The sequence below is a fragment of the Panthera uncia genome, chromosome F1 (genome assembly GCF_023721935.1).
Source record: "Panthera uncia isolate 11264 chromosome F1, Puncia_PCG_1.0, whole genome shotgun sequence".
Classification (NCBI taxonomy): Eukaryota; Metazoa; Chordata; class Mammalia; order Carnivora; family Felidae; genus Panthera; species Panthera uncia.
In genome coordinates, this window is record NC_064813.1 from 26,089,796 (window position 1) to 26,108,180 (window position 18,385).

Here is an 18,385-nt window from a genome sequence, read left to right on the forward strand (position 1 = left end):
CAAGGTGACCTGCTTGCCTTCAGGCCCCTAGGCCAGCTGAGAGAAATAGAAAAAACTTTGGACTGACAGGCTCTCAGAACATAACAATCGCAAGATGATGTAAGAAACAAGGGAGGAGAGAGCTAGACTATGCCAACTAGCAGTGGGGACAGAGAGTTTAAAAAGAAGAAAAAACCCAAGAGATGGAAGGCTGTCCTTGGCCTTTTTTTCCAAACCTACTCCTATCTAGCCTCTCACATGCTCTTGACATTTAAAAATATATAATTTTTTAAAAATAGGGGCACCTGAGTAGCTCAGTCGGTTGAACACCCTACTCTTGATTTCAGCTCAGATCTTGATCCCAGGGTTGTGGGATCAAGCCTCACATCAGGCTCTGTGCTAAGCATGGAGCCTGATTAAGATTATCTCTGTCTCTTCCTCTGCCTTTCCCCTTCTCTCTCTCTCACTCTCTCTCTCAAAAATAAAAAATAAAAATAAAAAAACATTATTGTATAGCAAATGAATGTGTGCCCCAGTTTTTATGGCTCTTTTTGTGCATTTTTGACACTTCCATCAGAATGCCAACTATTGTAATTCTTTGTTCTTTTGGTAAATTGAGTCCAGGAAGCATGTACATATGTTTTTCTGCATTTCCCTATCCACACTCCATATAGCAAGTGCTCAGTAAATGTTACCAACTCACTAAATGTCAGCAAGAGATATTTGGGTTTGGCAAAATGAAAAACTTCAGAAATTGGCTAAGAACTGGGGCAAAATAAGGAATTATTCCCCGGAGATCTAAAAACAAAAAACAAAAAACCTAGGATTGTTTTCTCCTCACTAAAATGAGCTAAAATGAGTTCAGTATCACCCTCCACTGTCCATTCCTTTCCTCTTTCCTGAGGCCAAAAATTACCAAGGGTATGGACTATTGCTGCTGAGTTTTCCTTATAGCTTACGCAAAGAGGCTCCACTTCTTGATGCCCATTTGCCATTTCCAATAATACTATAATAGCAGCACTATGAGAAACCAGCTGTGCACCCTGGGATGCACTCAGCTGCTCTGTGGGGCCCCACAAATTAGACCCTGAATTAGCCACTTAGTGCCCCAGGTTCCAGTCCCACCTGCTGATGCTTCCCAGATGAACACAGCCAAGGTTAGGAAAAGACCATTCTAGGCCCATGAGAATGACAGAGAGACCTTGGAGTTAGCAATCAGAAGTTAATATACCAGAAAAGAAATTCAGGAAGGGTTTAAACAAGAGCATGGTCTGGTCTGACTGACCATTATAAAATATTTGAAAGCATGCATCTTGTTTCTTATTTTGTAGTTTGAGGAGTGTGTAAATTTAATAAAAAGCTTACGATATAGGTTTAGACTTACCCACTTAATAGTTTCATGTTTTTAAAGAAGTTATTTACTATGTCTCTGTTTTTGTATCTGATCTAAAACAGTTGTATTGGGAGTGCCTGAGTGGCTCAGTTGGTTAAGTGACCAGCTCTTGGTCAGGGCTTAGGTCATGATCTCACTGTTTGTAAGATCAAGATCCACATTGGACTCTGTGTTCAGTGTGGAGCCTGCTTGGGATTCTTTCTCTCTCCCTCTCTCTCTGCCCCTCCCCAACTCATGTGCACACATGTTCTCTCTCTCTCTCTCTCTCTCTCTCTCTCTCTCTTAAAATAAATAAATAAACTTAAAAAAATAAAAAATAAAGTAAAACAATGGTATTGGTGATAATAATGATAATCCTAATAATAATAACTTTAGTTCTATCTACCTATAGTGCTGTGAAGTTAGGAATCATAATAATAATAATAATCATTCTACCTACATCACAGTCCTATTAAATTAGATAGGAAAAGCACTTTTGCAGATGTAAAACACTATAAAGGTGTCAAATATTCTTATTCAATTTCTGACACATCATCAGAACATTTTTATTGACATTGAACCAGTATCTAATGTCCATCAACAATGTGCTGTGAAAGCACAAAAACTAGTCTAATTCTTCCACATGATAGTCCTTGAAATGTTGGAATGTGTTCCAATGCCATCCCCAAGTCTTCCTCTTTCCAGGTTAAAGGTGCTTAGTATTCTTTGTTTCCCCAGTCATGTGTCCCATGTCATACAGTACCATGTATTTAGTCATGGCCTAACTGGGCTTACGTGAAGTTTCCTTCAGCTTTTCAGGCTTCTGAATTGTTAGGAGAGATGCTGAGGAATACTATGTCCCTCAGACAACTCTGGTGCCTAGTGAAGGGAACAGGCTCCATCCATCTTCAGCCTGTGTTCAAGGCCAGGCTATTGTCCCACCCATGGCCCCATAGCCCACCTCTCTACATCAGCTCTGGCCCTCACTTGCTCCTTCTTGTTGCAGCTCAATCAAAATGGGCCTTGAAAAACACAAAAACCAAGAGTGTGAAAAAATCTACACCCCAAGTTTGAATACCAGTGAGACCTCCTTGCAACCTGTAGAAAGTATATGAATTAGAATGAAAGAATCACTTACATATTAGATTCATACAGCTTCTTTCCTCAAAAATGCTTAGGGCATTGTACTGGGAAATTTCAGTGAATTAACATATTATTTCTTCAGTGCTGCAGAGCTCAGCTTCTCAGGAATGGCAAATGGCAAATGCCATTTCACTTCCTTGGGCTGACCTCTCCCTCCCTTGAAATACAACCATTTCTTGTCTATTGCTCACCCATGGTGCCGTGTGGTATGGAGGATGGGCAGAGAATGCTAAGCTGGAGGAGAATCACAGATGGTAGAGCCAAAAGAACCTTTAGAGATAATCCTATCCATCCCTTCATTTCAAAGATGAGAAATTATGACACTGAGAAATGACTTTCTCAAGGTCACAGCTAGTTAAGAACAGCAATGGCCTTTTTTTTTTTTTAATTTCCTCTCATCTGAAAAACAGAGGAAAAATAAGCCAAGGCTGCTCAGCACTCCTGACAGAGATAGAACTGAGGGCAACAGGACATTTCTTCATTAGCTTAGCTTTTGCCATAAAGTTTGCAAGTTTCCCAGAGATGAGTAACCATTCTGATTAGGTGAATACAAGGGCTGGCTGAAGACAGGATCAAATACCCAGCCAGGTAGGTTAGGTCTGTCAGGAATGGTTTCAAAGAATGGGACAGACAATGGTTTGGTGTTTCACCGTTGTTAAATATCAAGGAGGAAAAATAGTTTGAGTGACACAAGGGAAGGTAATTGTACAATAGGGATGAAGACACTGAAGCAAGAAAAGAAAAAATAAGGCTGAATGTATGAGAATGCTGCCCAGCACTGACCCACAGGGACATGGGGTACCTTATTACAGACAACAGTGTATGTTTGGACAGTAAAATCAATTTTCCATGTTTCTTCATCTTCTCCAGTTTTTGTGATGATTTATAGGATGGACATACACACACACACGCACACATGCACACAAAGATAGTATTCAAATACTCCTACAGTCATGAGAATCCTTGCCTGACAGCCTGTTCTACCTTTTTTAATTAATACCCAAAGCAATTAAATCATGGTGTGTTCCCATTACCTGCCAAGTTTTGTTATTTTTAAAATACAACAACACGGCTTCAGATTCTATTATTTGGTCCACATGCAGCCTTTCAAAGGTGGTTTCCTTGGTTTCCCCGTAAATGAACCTCTGCAGCCAGGCAGTAAAAACAAGCTTCTTTGCAATGTCTTGCTTTTGCCTGAAAAGACTCTCCTTTAAAGGGTGCAAGGCTGCCTCTCCTTTCCCCAAAACCTTCCTCAGAGGGAAAAATAAAAGGGCCAAAAAGATGTGGTGTGCAAGGTCACCATTACACTGCAACCCACGCATACACTGCACTTGGTAATGACTCTAGCAGCCCTCCTCCTGGCTTCTCTTCCTCTTGGACACTTAGGGACCTAATAGGTATGCGTGGCTTCTTGAAGAACTTTCTATTTGTTCTGCTAGGAGGAGTAACAGCCCAAATCATGGGGAGCAGGTAGTATATTATTGACTTGGAGTAAACTCACATCATCAGAAGCACAATCCCTAAAACTCACTGTAACAGACTCAAACACACCTCAAAGATGATCCCCAAACGCTGGACAAGGAAAGACCTCCAGCTGTTCAATACCTACCCTATACGCCAGTCTGAACAACTGAAGAGTTTTTTTTAAAGTTCTTGTGTTCAATGATTCATGTTCATTGTGAGGAGTCCATAACTTCTCTACATAAAAACTAGCCAACATCATCCCCTCCACAAAAAGATCTACTTTGACAAATTGGCATTTATCCTTGATACTTGAATAAGCACATTTATTATGCAAGAGGACTGAGATAGGTGTTCTGGAGGACACACAAAAGTATAAGCCAATCCCTAAAATCAAAACCAAGAAACAAGCGTTGGCAAGGATGTGGAGAAAAAGGAACTCTGTGTACTCTTAGTGGGAATGCAAACTGGTGCAGCCACTCTGGAAAACAGTATGGAGATTCCTGAAAAAGTTAAAACGGGGCAAGTGGGTGGCTCAGTCACTTAACTGTCCAACTCTTGATCTCAGCTCAAGTCATGATCTTACAGCTTGTGGGATCGAGCCCCATGTTGGGCTCTGCACTGACAGTGTGCAGCCTCCTAGGGATTCTCTCTCCCCCTCTCTCTCTGTCCCTCCCCTGCTTGCTTCCACACTTGCTCTCTCTCTCTCTCTCTCTCTCTCAAAATAAATAAACTTTTTTTTAAAGTTAAATATAGGACTATCTTATGATCCAGTAATTACACTACTGGGTATTTATGTGAAAAAAAAATACAAAAACTAAATTAAAGGGATGCATGTACCCCCATGTTTATTGCAGCATTATTTACAATAGCCAAACTATGGAAGCAGCTCAAATGTCCATTTATAGGTAAATGTATGTATATATGTATACACACACACACACACACACACACACACACAAAGGAATACTATTTAGTCATTAAAAGAATGAAATATTGCCATTTGCAATAACATGAATGGAGCTAGAGAATATAATGCTAAGTGAAATAAGTCAGTCAGAGAGACACAAATACCATATGATTTCACTTATACATGGAATTTAATAAACAAAACAAATGAGCAAAAAGGGAAAGAGAGAAAGAGAAATCCAGACAGAGTTTTACTATAGAGAACAAACTGATGGCTACCAAAGGGGAGGTAGGGGCATGGATGGGTTAAATAGGTGATAGGAATTAAGGAGTACACTTGCTATGATGATCATAGGCTGATATATAGAATTGCTGAATCACTATATTGTACATCTGAAACTAATATAACAATGTATGTTAACTATATTAGAATTAAAATCAAAACTTTAAAAAAAGAAAGGAGATTTTTAAAAACTTAATTTAAAAAAGTATAAGCCAATCCTTACCTCAGAATTTTTAGTTTATTGGAGATAGAAGACAAGTACATGTGGAAAAAAACCACCAAAGGCAGTAAACGAGGGTTGCATTAATACTGAGTGTGGGAAGACATCAGCAGCAAACTCTAGAATACTCACATGTACTGGTGATGAGTCTCATACATTCTAGAGATCAAGAAAGCCCCCACAAGCCAAAAGGAGAAAGAACAACTGAGACAATCCTGCTGCCAGGAAATACCAGACACAGCTTCAGAGCTGGTGTAACCTCTGTCTCCTATTGCTGACAACAGACCTCCACTCACTCACCCACCACCCCAGGGCCTAATTACCTCCCAGATATAGAGTAGGGGTTGTCTAAGAACAGCCTCCTGCCCTGGGAAATACAGACAGATAGAGGGGCCAATGCACCAAGGGCCATCCTCCTCCCTGTAGGGCTGCATAAGGCTGGTGGTGCTGTTTCAAATGTTTGCCAAGAGCAACAGAAGGTGTTTTTCCTCTTGGAATTTTTTCTTTTCCTCTCTCTAGCCTGCCTCTAAGGGTAGCTCAAATGACTCAGAATTGGGGCCTCTGGCAGTAATCTTCTGTATCCACTCATCCAAGTTCCTCTGGTTCCTATGAGATCTATATATCATTACCCAGAGGGCACTGAAGTGTGACAGGACTCATCATATGGTAAAAAATCATGGAATCAAACAATATTGGAGCCTTCCACATTTTCCCCAGATGTTCATCAAATCTATCCAGTGATGAGGCACTTACTACCCCAATGGACAAACTAGTCCATCCAAGAACAGTTTTGATTGTGTTCCCCTACCTAACTTGTGTTCCCCTGATACTTCCATGAGTTACTCCTAATGCCATCTGTCATATCTACCCAGATCCAGCTTAATTACTGGTTCATGAGACAGCCTGCTAGAAATATGATGGTTCTCAAGTGGCTTTAGTCCTTTCTTCTGCGAGAACAACACATAGGCCTCCTTTAACCATTCCAGATAGCATTTGGTTTAAAACCTTTCACTTTCACATTTGATTCCTTAATGCTTCAATCAATCAGTTTACTATATTTCTCTTAAAACCAGACACCTACAAATGAATAAAACACCTTAGACTTAAACTGGCCAATGTAAAGTAAAACAAAACTCTTTGTTTTAAATATCTTGCATGCTATACTTTTACGAATACAATCTAAAACTGCATTTGACTCTAAGTTGTAGTCACATGGCATGGCACATGCTTACTGTAGACTAAAATCCTTTAGCTGCAAGTACTTCCCACCTGCTGGTGAAATAATTGATTTTCACTTAATATGCCTCCCTCACACAGTTAGACATTATCCCTAAAACTATGTAAGAAAGTGACATCTTTCATGTTCTTTCCATCCTTTCTACATGAGCCTCAATTATAGATTCAGATGACAATCTCAACAATCCAGGAAAAGAAACACCGTGCATGACCAAGAAATCTCCATGGAAATATGTCAACATGGAGTTCTATGATAGGAGAATAGAGGCTTCAGCAGCCCTACAAGACCCCAAAACTGTTCCTGATTTCCATTGAAAGCCCTCCCTTCCCATGTCCATAAGCCAATCAGAAAGCCCTAGAGAGAGGCCCTGAGGGATGAATGAGTGACAACTCAAGGAGAAGAAAGTGGCCTGCATTCAACCAGCCATTTGTTTCAGTCCCTTCTGACCACTAGACTGTAAGACACTGAAGACATAGACAATGCTTCTTAACCACCGTAAGATATAGATAGACTAAATGAGTGAATAAACAAATGCTGAAGCTTTGTACCCCTCTCAGTGTCTAGCATTATGTCTGTGAGAGAAAAGATAGTCAGTTACTAGTTTAACACATTAATTCAATGGTTATGGTCCTAAAATTTTATTACAGATTTTTGTGGTGAAGAACTATTTATGGCTGGTTTAAAAAATAAAATGCAAGGATAAAACTTATTTTAAAACCTTATTCATGTTAAAAGTGAATTTAAAAATAGGCTTACATGAAAGTGGAAGAAAAAGAAGGAAACAGAAAACATAGGGCAAAAACTTCCATCGCTTTATTACAGAAGAGCCTCCCACAGTTCTCTCTTCAATTATTGCATCAAGTCCACATGCCTCAGCCTTGACTTCAAGGTTTCTACTATCTGGGGTCCCCCTTTTAACCGTCATATCTCCTCAAGTCCAAATTCTACCCTGCCTGGGTCAGCCTGAACACCTATGATATTTGCCAGGAGATTCTAGTAGCCCAAAGGATCTTCCACCTTTTCTTCAGCATATCTTTCAAGAAAACACTCAAAAATCTCTCCTGAAAAGTCTTTTCTGGCTAATATCATCCCACACTGACTATTCTTTTTCTTTCCCAATAGCTTATGGACAGTCTGTAAGACCGTATATTGGTTATCTTTTTGACCAAAGACGGTATGAGAATTCACTTTAAAAGCAGTAAGGTACTGGGGTGCTCGGGTGGCTCAGTCGATTGAGTGTCTGACTCCTGATTTCAGCTCAGGTCATGATCTCACAGTTCCTTAGATCAAGCCCCACATTGAGCTCTGCACTGTCAGCATAGAACCTGCTGGGGATTCTCTCTCTCCCTCTCTTTGCCCCTCCCCTGCTTGCTTGTACTCTCCTCTCTTAAAATAAATGAACTTTAAAAAATAAAAGCAGTAAAATATTACCAAAATAACAAACTATTAGGTTATATTTTAACTAATATATTTATCTTGCCTCCCTAAAGAGTCCATAAGCCTCTTAAGGGCAAGAGCAGTAGTCTTTATTTTATATTCCTTAGAAATGCCAGATACAACAATTAAATAAAATATACTCTGGATGAATACATGAATGGATAATGCATTTCAGCATATGAGTCTGAAGATTTCCTCAGTGCTGGAGCTGTTTGAGGCTTTGGTTGCTGAGGATAATGATAAGCTTGGGTACAACCAGCTAAGAAAATGACTAGTGACAAATTCTGCTGAACCTGAACCCTGAGAGAACTCCTCAGCTGGTTATCATAATGATCATTAAATAACCTGCTGTCACTGTCACCCTCCCACATTTAGTCCCCCTTACCTCAAACACCTATATCATAGGGGCACATGTACCCCAATGTTTATAGCATCACTTTCAACTATAGCCCAATTATGGAAAGAGCCCAAATGTCCACCAACTGATGAATGGATAAAGAAGATGTGGTTTATATATACAATGGAATACTACTTGGTAATGAGAAAGAATGAAATCCTGCCATTTGCAACAACGTGGATGGAACTGGAGGGTATTACATTAAGTGAAATAAGTTAGAGAAATACAGATATCATATGTTTTCACTCATATGTGGAAATTGAGAAACTTAACAGAAGACCATGGGGGAAGGGAAGGGGAAAAAATAGTTTCAAAAAGAGATGGAGACAAACCATAAGAGACTCTTAAATACAGAGAACAAATTGAGAGTTGGGGGCGGGGGGAGAGGGGAAAATGGATGATGAGCATTGAGGAAAGCACTTGTTGGGATGAGCACTGGGTGTTGTATGTAAGCAATGGATCATAGGAATCTACCCCTGAAACCAAAAGCACACTGTATACGCTGTATGTTAGCTAACTTGACAATAAATATTAAAAAAAAAAACAATCTTACAGCTAATCAGAAGCTAATTAAAAACTTTACACTATAAAAAAACACCTATATCATCATTTCATTTGGTCAAGTCCCTGCTCAAAAATCTGTATGTAAGAGTTCCCTATTGCCTGCAGTAATTCTCAAACTGTGTAGCACTAATAGAATATAAGGTGGGAGTTTTGTCATTTAGATTCTAAAATACATATTAGAAGAGTGGCTACCACATAAGTTGAAAAATAATTCCTGTGAGTAATGAGAGATATTTCTGAAAAATGTGTGCTAAGGACTGAATTGTATCCCCCCCTCAAATTCATATGTTGACACTCTATCCCCCCCACCCCTGCCCCGATGTGATGGTATTTGGAAATGAAACCTTTGGGAGGTAATTACATTTAGATGACATCATGAGGGTAGGACCCTCTTGATGAGATTAGTGCCCTTACGAGAAAAGACACGAGAGAGCTAGCACATACACTCCCCCTCTACCCCTTTCAGGTGAGGACCTAGTGAAAAGGCAGCCATCTTCAAGCCAAGAAGAGAACTCTCAATAGAACCCCACCATGATAACACCCTGATATTAAATTTCTAGCCTCTAGACCTATGAGGAAATAAAGTTTTATTGCTTAAGCACCAGTCTATGATATTTTGTTATGGCTGCCCAAGCCAACTAAGGCAATGTCTGTGAGGCATATTAACCATATGAAGGCACACAATATATACATATAACTGATCACACAAACTCAAACACACACAGTGATAAATACTGTTCTAGACTTCTTACACCTATGAATAAATAACTGCTATGGAAATTGCATAACTGACTTAAACAAATGAAAATATAGACAAAACATATTAAGCAGCTATTTTCAGACATTGGACTACAAGCTATGCAAGATTATGTTCCCTTAGAAAAGGGAAATAAATTAAATCTTTATGTGTTTGCCCTCACTGTTCACCTGGATGCAACTTCCAAACTGTAGTTGCAAGGAGGAGTAATCCAAACAAAGCCTTGCCAAATCTGAGGTCTGAGAAGCCCAAGGTAGGCAGAACACTAAAAATATGAAGCTATGTGAAAATGCTGAAGCTATATGAAGAAAGAGCTTCAGAAATCCACATAATGTCTCCTTCAAGTCATTGCCTGAATAATATTTGTAATGCATAGGGTGAAGCTCCATGATGCTATGAAAGATTTAGCAGAATGCTGTAAGTCAAGAAATTCTCAGAGCCCAAACAGATCTGAAAAATCATTTAAATTTTTATCAACCAGACTAGGTAGACCTCACTGAATTCATTAAGCATTCAGAGGAGTCATCAGAAGAGTCATGGTTTAGTAATGTAGCAAAGAAGCCCTAGTATACTGGAACGCTAAGGTATCCTCAAGACTTGCCCTGAAAAAAAAATTAAAATAAACCTCAAGGGGTGCCTGGGTGGCTCAGTCAGTTAAGCGTCTGATTCCTGATTTCAGCCCAGGTCATGATCTCACAGTTCGTGAGTTCAAGCCACACATTGGACTCTGCATTGAAACTGCGGAGCCTGCTTGGGATATTCTCTCTCTCTCTCTCTCTCTCTCTCTCTCTCAGTAAATAAAATTAAAAATAAAATAAAATAAAATAAACCTCAAGAGGACCAATCTGATTTCCAAGTAACTTAACTGTCTGCCAAAACAAAACTAATCATGCTTTAAAGGAAGGTAATAAAATCAAGTACCCAACAAAGAAAATTCACAATGTTCATTTTCCAATAAAAATAATTATTAGATATGCAAAATGTGACTCAAAACCACAAGGAAAGTCAGTCAATAGGCATAGATTTAGAAATGATAGATTTGATAGGGAATTTTCAAAGACATAAAACAACAATTATAAATGTCATAACTATGTATAAGTACTTAAAAGAAAATGTGAACATATGAAAAGAGAAACAGAAAATAGAAACAAAAACAACATAGATCATCTAGAGATTAAAATTCATTATTTGAAATGAAAAGCTCATTGAATGAGAAGAATAGATTAAACACTGCAGAAAAAAAGATCAATAAACTTGGAAGACATAACAGTAGTAACTATCCTAATGAAGTACAGAGGGTAAGAAGAGAAAAAGGCTAAAACAAAATACTAACATCTCAATAACTAGTAGAACAATATTGAACTCTTTAGCATATGTGTACTTGGAGCTCCAGAAAAGAGGAGAGGAGAACAAAATCAAATTTAAAGACTTTATGGCTGAAATTTTCCCAAAGTTGATAGAAATTATAATAAATTCACAAATCAAAATTACTGAACAAAGTGTCTAAGCATATACTTTAAGAAATCTAGGGGCACCTGGTGGCTTAGCCGGTTAAATGTCCAACCACAGCTCAGGTCATGATCTTATGGTTCATGTGTTTGAGCCCAGCATCAGGCCAGGTCTGCACTGACAGCTTAGAGCCTGGAGCCTGCTTCAGATTCTGTCTCCCTCTCTGCCCTTCCTCCACTCATGCTGTCTCTGTCTCTCAAAAATAAATAAATGTTAAAAAAAAAAAAAAAGAAATTTAAACACACAGAAAAACTCAAATTTCTCAAAACCATGACAAGGATAATCTTTTTAAAAATCCAGAGAGGAAAAAAAAGACATATCATACAGGGGAATAGAGGTAACATTATGTAAACTTCTTATCAGAAACAATCAGAAACAAGACAGAGGACAATAAAATGATATCTTTAAGGTGTTAAAAGGCAGGAAAAAAATCTGTCAACCTAGAATTTTAAATCCAGTGAAAATATCAAAGTTAAATTAAAAATGAAATCAAAATAAGTATTTTTCAGACAAAGGCTGAGAAAATTTGTTGCCAGATCTTCAATCCAAGACAATGTAAATCCAATTATTTAGGAAGAAGGAAAATAATGCCAGATGGAAACTTAGAGTTATCCAAAGGAAATGAAGAAAGTTAAAATAATAAGTATAAGAATAAATGTAAAAATCTTTTTTTGTCATACTTTAACTTTTTAAAAAATAACTGTTTAAAAGAACTACACAATGTATTGTGGAGTCTATAACACTTGTGGAAGTAAAATGTATACTATAATAACACAGTGGACAGAAAAAGGAAATACAGAAGTATATTATTTTAAAGTTCTTGTATTACGGGGCACCTGGGTAGCTCCGTCAGTTAAGCATCTGACTTCAGCTCAGATCATGACCTCAGGGTCCGTGAGTTGGAGCCCCTCATCCGGTCTGTGCTGACAACTCAGAGCCTGGAGACTGCTTTAAATTCTGTATCTCCCTCTCTATCTGTCCCTCCCCTGTTCACTCTCTGTCTCTCTCTCTCTGTCTCTCTCTCTCTGTCTCTCTCAAAATTAAATAAACAAAAAAATTTAAAAACAAAGTTCTTGTATTACGTAATAAGTGGCACAATATTATTTAAAGGTAGACTATGTTAAGTTAAAAAGTATAGTATAAATCCTAGAACAAACACCTTCCCCACCACACACACATACACACACACACACACACACACACACACACACACAAAGAGGTATAGCTAGTAAGCCAAAAGTGAAAAGAAAAAAGAATACTACAAAATACTCAATCCAAAAACAAGGTAGAGAAAGAGGAAAATATGAACAAAGAACAGATTTAAAAAATTGAATGAGAAAACAAATAGATCTAGATTTAAACCCAGCTATATCAAAAATTACATTAAATGCAAATGACCTAAATATACATAGTCCAATTATTTTTTTTAAAAATACATAGTCTAATTAAAAGTCAGAGAGATGTCAGACTGAATAAAAAAGCATATTCCAGGGGTGCCTGGGTAGCTCAATCTGTTAAGCATCCGACTTTGGCTCAGGTGATGATCTCATGGTTCATGAGTTTGAGCCCCGCATAGGGTGAGCTCCGCATAGGTGAGCCCCACTAGGGGTGAGCTCAAGTACCACTTTGGGTGAGCTTGAGCCCTGTTCCAGGCTCTGCACTCTCTCCCCTCTCTCTGCACCTCATGGGATTCTCTCTCTCTCTCTCTCTCTCTTTCTCTCTCTCTCTCTCTTTGCCCTTGGTTAATTCACATTTTCTATCTCAAAATTAGTTAAGAAAATAAAAAATTTTAAAAACCATACCCCAACAGAAGAAACCAGCATTAAATATAAAATCAAAGATTAAGCTAAATCTAAAAAGATATTTAAAAGGTATATGATGAAAACACTAACCAGAAGAAAACTGGGATGCCTATTTTACTACTACAACAACAAAAAAAATAACCAAGGATAAAAAGATACATTGCATAATGATAAAAGACTCAATTTCTCAAAGACATAATAATCCTAAATGATATGCACCTAACAACAGGGCTTTATAATAGAGAAAGCAAAATACATTGAAATGAAAGGAAAAATAAACACGTAATTATAGTTGGAGACTTAAACATGCCTCTCTCAGTAATTGATAGAACAAGTAGACTAAAAAGTCAACAAAAATACATAAGATTGAAACAACACTTAATCAACTTCAGTTAATTGACATTTATAGAACACTCCACTCTATTCAGCACCATGTACTCAGAGAACTGACCACACAGAATGAAGAAATCAACAACAGAAAATTATTTGGTAAATTCTAAAGTATATTCAAATTAAACAAAATTCTTCTAAATAATCCATAGCTAAAATAAAAAATCATAAGAAAAGAATTTAAATATCTCAGGGCACCTGAGTGGCTCAGTCAGTTAAGCATCCAACTCTGATTTTGGCTCAGGTCATAATCTCATGTCACGGTTCATGAGATCAAGCCCCATGTCAGGCTCTGCACTTACAGTGTGGAGCCTGCTTGGGATTCTCTCTCTCTCTCTCTCTCTCTCTCTCTCTCTCTGTCCTGCCCCTGCTTGCACATGCTCTCTCCCTCTCCCTCTCTCTCTCTCTCTCAATTTAATAAAAAATAAATTAAAAAAGAAAAAAATTTAATGTTTTAAACTAAATGACAATGAAAACACAAATATCAAAATATGTGGCATGCAACTAAAGCAGAGCTTACTGGAAAATTCATAACTTTTCACACTTACGTTGGAGAAGAAAGTTCTAAAATAAATTATATAAGCTCCTATCTTAAACTAGAGAAAAGAGCAAATTAAACCCAAATTAAGAAGAAAAACAAAGTAATATAAATAAGAGCAGAAACCAGTGCATAAAAAAATACATAAAATATAGAAAATTTGATTAAAACATCTGGCTGTTTGAAAAGACCATTAGCAGTAGCATCAAAAAATGTGAAAAATTTGGGGAAAAATTAAACCAAATATGTGCAAAACCTGTACACTAAAAAGTACAAAACATTGTTGGATAAATTAAAGTAGACCTAAATAATTGGAGAGCTATACCATGTTCATGGACTGGAATACTTTATATTTTTAACATGTTAATTCTCCCTAAAATGATCTATAGATTCAGATTTGGATTTCAGTGAAAATGTTAGCAGGTTTTCTTGCAGAACTTGACAAGCTGACTTTAAAATTTTTAGGGAAGTTCAAAGTACCTAGAATATTGAAAACAATTTTGAAAAAAGAATGAACTTGGAAAACTGACACTACCTGATTTCAAGACTTACTATAAAGCTACAGTAATCAAGACTCTGTGGTATGAGTAAAATGATAGACATATAAATCAGTGGAAATGAATTGAGCGTCCAGAAGTAAATCTACACATGTATGAGTCAATAATCATTTTTGACAGAAGTGTTAAGGGAATCCAATGGGGAAAAGATCATTGTTTTAACAAATGCTGCTAGAACAGTTGGATTTCCATACAGGAAAGAATGAACCTCAACCCTTCCCTCACATCATACAAAAACAAACAAACAAACAAACAAACAAAAACTAACTTGATATGGATCATAGACTTAAATGTAAAAGCTAAAACTATAAAACTTCTAGAAGGAAACATGGAGGAAAATTTTTGTAACCTTAGGATAGGCAAAGATTTCTTAGAGAGTATACAAAAAGCATGAACCATGAAAGAAAAATATGGTAAATTGGCCTTCAACAAAATAAAAACTGCTCTTCAAAAGCCACCATTACAAAAATGAAAAGGCAGGACATAGAAGAAAATATTCACAACACATATGTGTGACAAAGGGTCACTATCCAGAGTATTTAAAGAATGTCTTCAACCCAATGACAAGGCAACCAATTTTTTAAATGACATATATTTGAACACTCTACAAAATAAGATATACAAATCTCAAATACATGAAAATATGTTTATTATCATTAGTCATACATAAAATCTAAGTTAAAACCACAATGAGATGACACCCATTGTGCCATCTAGAATGGCACCACCCACTAGAATGGCAAATATTTAGAAGACTGACGACATCAGGTATAAGGATATGGAGTAACTAGAAGTTTCATACGTGGCTGAGGTTATATATAAAGTTTTAATCACTTTGGAAATAGTTTGGCAGTTTCATAAAAAGTTAAACATACACCTATCATGCAACCCAGTAGTTCCACTCTTAAGTATTCATCCAAGAAAAATGAGAACATATTCCCGCAAAAAGAGTTGTACACAAATGGCCATAGCAATTTTACTTGTAATAGTTCGAAACTGGAAACAACCTAAATATCTAACAACTGGTAAATGGATAAGCAAATTTCAGTACATCCATAAAATGCAATATTATTCACCATTTTCTTAAAAACTATATACTATATATAAAATGGGTGAATCTCAAAAACATGCTAAGCAAAAGAAACCAGTCTCATAAGAGTACTTGCTATTTTGTTTCATTTATAAGAAATTCTATAAGAGGAAAATTTATGCTATATGTTTTGCCTACTATTATGATTGGTAGGGGTATTGGTTGCAAGGGAATAAGAGAAAACATTTTGGGGTCATACAAATCTTTTATTTCTAGATTATGGTGGTGTTTACTTGGGAGTATATAGTTATTAATGTTCATCAAAGTGTACATGTAAAATGAGTGCAATTTATTTTATGCAAATTATAAAGGTGATTAAACAACAACAACAAAAAAAACTAGTCTGAAGAACAAACCCAGGTTCTTTCAGACTTACATTCAGGACCTCTGTAACCTCTTCCCACACTATTTTTTCAGCCTTATTTTTCATATGCCCCAAATTCAAAATAATCCTCAAATTCAAACAAATTGGCTTATAGCCTGACTATTCATCACTCCCACTCTTAGCTTCCTGAGCTTACATAAACCCTCTTCATTCTGCAGAGCCCAGATTTATGACCAGTCCTTTTACAAAACCTTCCTCTAGATCACTCTGATTTTTCTATCCTTTGTTATTTGTATCAATTTTACTGTTCAGGTTTCTCATTATTTCTTTTATGTGTGTTCCTCTCATTTCCCAAGGTAAACTGTCACCTTCTAATATACAGTCAATTCTAGTTTTCCTGGGAATTATGTTTTATCCAGTTGCTGTGAACACTGAATTAGTGAATACTGAGGCTTTGCTCCTAGGGAAAATACAGGGTTAGATTCCTGTGAGATTCTGGTCACAGCATTTTCATCAATCAATCAATACATAACCTCTTTTGTGTGTGTTTTTGTTTAAAGACACCTTATTTACTATATATTGTTGATCTATCAAATTCATGGTCAACAGCGCTATAACTTATGCCTTAATAAAACTTATCTGGGGGCGCCTGGGTGGCTCAGTCAGTTAAGCGTCTGACTTCGGCCCAGGTCATGATCTCACAGTTTGTGTGTCTGAGCCCCGCATCAGGCTCTGTGCTGACAGCTTGGAGCCTGGAGCCTGCAGCCTGCAGCCTGCTTCAGATTCTGTGTCTCCCCCACTCTCTCTCTTCCCCTCCCCAGCTCACGCTCGCACTCTGTCTCTGTCAAAAATAAATAAACTTTTAAAAAAATTTTAAAAAACTTATCTGACACATATTTTCTCCCTTCTTGTACATCACAGCTTAGGAACAGTAGCACTTCAGCACTACCCTTGGGAGCTATTTTAAATAAAGAAATCACCAAGAAAATGCAAAACTATGGCACCAAATACATCACAAAAGGACTCTTTAATTTAGAGTATGAGAGATAAAACAAAAAGTCAGAAGGATGCCTTGTTTTACCTCAGCTGGGAATGTGCATGTTGAGTAAGTCAAATTTTCCCTGTACTACACATGTCCACAAATGACCATGAAAGAGCCATGAGCACTGATTTGGGGTTACAATAAATTTCACCAACCAAGCAAAATCATAAATGTGGAATCCATGAATAATCAATATCACCTGCACTTTGCAATGTATTATATAGTATAAGACACTTAGTAAGCATTCAATAATTTCCAATAATTGGATAACAATTGGAAGGACAAAAGAAGGAATTAACTCATGACTTCACTTAAATCTCCATCAAGAACCCTGGTTTAATACTCATTTTAGGAGGCATGTTCAGGCTAGAAGACAAATTCTCCAAAGTAAGTTTTTGAGATACTTACATAGGTAAGTTAGAGGCCATTGCTAAAGAAAGGCTGAGAAGAAAATCTCAAAAGACCATCTACTATTTGCAATACCCATTAAAGAGAAGGAACTTGTTGTTTACCAGCAACCTGAAAGTTATCTGTTTCTGATTGGGGAGAATTAGTAAAAGAAAAAAAAATGATTGCCATGTTTCTAAAGCAAAGGGAAATATGTCATACTTTTTGAGAAGAAAATAGACTAGAGAGACAACACACATAATTTAATTTACCCCATTAAAAATTATTTTTTAAGAATCAGTTGTATTTCTGACAAATGGATAAAGAAGATATGGTTTATATATACAATGGAATACTACTTGGCAATAAGAAAGAATGAAATCTGGCCATTTGTAGCAACATGGATGGAACTGCTAAGTGAAATAAGTCAGGCAGAGAAAGACATATGTTTTCACTCATATGTGGATCCTGAGAAACTTAATATAAGACCATGGGGGAGGGGAAGGGGGAAAAAAGTTACAGAGAGTGAAGGAGGCAAACCATAAGAGACTGAGAACAAACTGAGGGTTGATGGGGGTGGAGGAGAGGGGAAAGTGGGTGACGGTCATTGAGGAGGGCACCTGTTGGGATGAGCACTGGGTGTTGTATGGAAACCAATTTGACAATAAATTATATTTAATATAAAAAATAAATAAGTAAACATTAAAAAATGTTAATAAAAAAGAATAAGCCCAGAAACAAACCCTCACATATATGACCAACTAATATTTGACAAGGGAGCCAATATTTGACAAGGGAGCCCCATAGCAAAAATAAATAAGTGGGATCTCATCAAAATAAAAAAGCTTCTGCACAGCAAAATAATTAACAGGCACCTGGGTGGCTCAGTTGGTTAAGCATCCAACTTCAGCTCAGTTCATGATCTCACAGCTCTTGAGTTCAAGCCCCGTGTAAGGCTCTGTGCTGAAGCCCAGAGCCTGGAACCT